Here is a 2,535-nt window from a genome sequence, read left to right on the forward strand (position 1 = left end):
AACTTTCAACAGTCACTAAAAGAATGCTCATAACTCGAGGACTACCTATATATAAAAATAATATTACTAAAGGATTTTTATGTCATTTCAATGAATTATCAGTAATTTCATCAATTTTCATCTTACTTGGAAGATTCTGAATATATTTTAGTGCACATGGCAATCTTTAAGTCAGTTTAAATGTTCCTGTTGTGATGGGCAATAGATTCATGTGACATTAACCAAAGAAAAAGCACGTTTACACAATTTGAGGTTATTTACCCAAGTATGGAAAGCATCGGAGGATGAGACCAAATAAGATGGGCCATATTCCATTTCCCCATATCAAACGTTGAGCAAAGGCTAAAGGAGATAAATGTGATGCAGAGGAGCAAGAAGATGGCTTTGAAGAGGATACATGGCAATCACTGGTAAAACTTGGGCTTAGCGTAGAAAACAGGAAGAATGAGAAAAACACAAGACTGCCCTGCCTTGACTCTGTTTGGCAGAAGGGAAAACAGCGACATTTTTCAATAGTCTATTGTCATAAGCTATAAATTGAGTTCTAGCATTTCTTGTGATATGTTTTCTAATCTGGTCTACTTTAAAGAGTTGATACATGGGATTCAACCAAATTCATCTGGGATTCAAATTGGGGCTCAATGACTCAGTGGTTAAAGATGCTAAGTTTGTCAGCCAGAAAGCTGACAGCCCAGGTTCAAGACTTGAGCCACACGACAGGTGAGCTCCTATTACTTACCTCAGTTCCTGCCCACCTAGCAGTTTGAAAGTATGCAAATATGAATAGATAAATAGGTGCCACTTTGGTGGGAAGGTAACAGCATTCTGTGCACCTTGGCATATAGTCACACTGGCCACAATACTACGGAAATGACAATGCTGGCTCCCTCAGCTAAGAAACGGAGATGAGCACCACCCCCTAGAGTCGGACTCAACTGGACAAGGGAAACCTTTACCTGGGATTCAAAACAGGATCCAGAATTATGCTGAAAAATGTACCCACAGCTGTTGAGTGCAATTATGCATCTTTTCAGATCTCCCAAGTCAACTAGAAGCTGGGAATAGAAAGGGGTAGGATGAGAGGACAACAATGGTGGAGGCAGAAAATAGACATTCTTCTGTACCAGGCATGTCAAACTCACGACGTCATGTGATGTCATGCGACGTATCGGGACTTTTCCCCCATTGCTGGCAATGGGATGGGTGCGGTTTTGGGGTGACGCATCCGGCCTGCTGGCCGGCAGTTTGACATGCCAGTTCTATACTCTCAATCCCTCATGCCTTCAAATACCTGAATAGGGACCTGGTTAAAATATCTGCAGATCCACATAACAAAACTAAGCGCCACAATTTTCCAGATTCTTAGGGACAGTTTTTCATAATATCCAGTGGTGGATCAGACACACCAGAAGATCTAGGGGAAAAAAGGGGAAAAAAACCCCTAAAGGTCAAAATTTTAAATTTCTATCAGGCCACCAAATCAGAAATCTTATATTTCCTTTAACCAAGCAAAGACCACTTGTTATTTCCAGTGTCTTAAGACAGTGAGTTCTCTCAGCAGTTAGTAATTCCTCTGCAAAATTGCCAGAAAGAACAATTTCAAGTAATTCTGAAAAGCCAGGAAAAGGGAGGAAAGGGGCGTTGTCTTACCTGAACGCCTTTTCTCAGCACGGAGATGGAGAATCCACCAAAAAAGGATGTTGTAACCTACCTAACAACCTACCAACAAGCACTGCACAAGTAATTATTCAAGACACCATTATTATATCACATATCATATCCACCTATAATAAGCACTTATACTTTGCCATTATGTCAAATGCAGATTTATGTCATTTACAGCAACTATAGCTAGCAGACAAATAATAATTGGAAAAGAGAAACTATGGTTTTAACCAGTGCTTTTTTAAAAAAAAAAAAAAAAAAAAAAGGTGCCGGAACTCACACACATTATACAACCCGCCTTGCCTACCCTACAAGGTTCCATCCAAAAAAGGTGTCGGAACTCCGTTCTGGGCATTCTATGAGAAAAAAAGCCCTGGTTTTAACTCATTCTTTCCTTCCCACCCCTGCCCAAATTATGATTTCTTTCTTTACATACTGCTTAAAGAGCTCAGAGTTACAAAACAGTAGAAATGCTAACTATACAACAATTAAATTGTCCATAAGACAGGCAGATATAAAAACAAAATAAACTGTGAACTGTCCAAAAAGACTTTAATTAGAGCTTTTCTCAACAACTCAGCCTTAAATCCTTATTTCCTGCTCATAAGAATTGACTCATACATAGTCTTAGTTACATCTTTCTTATAGAATACACTTCTTTTTATAGAACCAAGGACAGACTAACTATTCCTTAATGCCCAAAGGTTTGTATACATGCATGAAATTTACACAGGTGTTACTGCAGGTTTAACCCTTTGAAGTTATTTCCCATAATCATCCAACATATTCAAACTTACAATAGAAATTTATTAATTAATGTATATTCTGCAAAGCAACAATACAAGCTCAAGCTTTCAGATTGTTTTAATA

The 2,535-nt window shown here is 38.5% G+C and overlaps 1 protein-coding gene across 3 annotated transcripts in view; it reads right to left on the minus strand.

Annotated features, from left to right (window-relative positions):
• Positions 1-2,535, minus strand: part of WASF2 (WASP family member 2) — a 38,448-nt gene that overhangs the window by 27,381 nt on the left and 8,532 nt on the right. The window contains exons 1-2 of one of the 3 annotated variants that reach the window (XM_015815168.1): positions 1,292-1,414; positions 957-1,055 (exon numbers count right to left, since the gene is read on the minus strand). The exons of the other annotated variants lie outside the window; for them this stretch is intronic. The gene's annotated coding sequence lies outside the window, so the exon portion shown is untranslated. Of the gene's footprint in view, positions 1-956; positions 1,056-1,291; positions 1,415-2,535 lie in introns of those variants that run through there. 3 annotated transcript variants of the gene reach the window in all.

This window comes from Protobothrops mucrosquamatus, unplaced genomic scaffold (genome assembly GCF_001527695.2).
Source record: "Protobothrops mucrosquamatus isolate PMUCROS unplaced genomic scaffold, P.Mucros_1.0 scaffold321, whole genome shotgun sequence".
In the NCBI taxonomy this organism is placed as follows: domain Eukaryota; kingdom Metazoa; phylum Chordata; class Lepidosauria; order Squamata; family Viperidae; genus Protobothrops; species Protobothrops mucrosquamatus.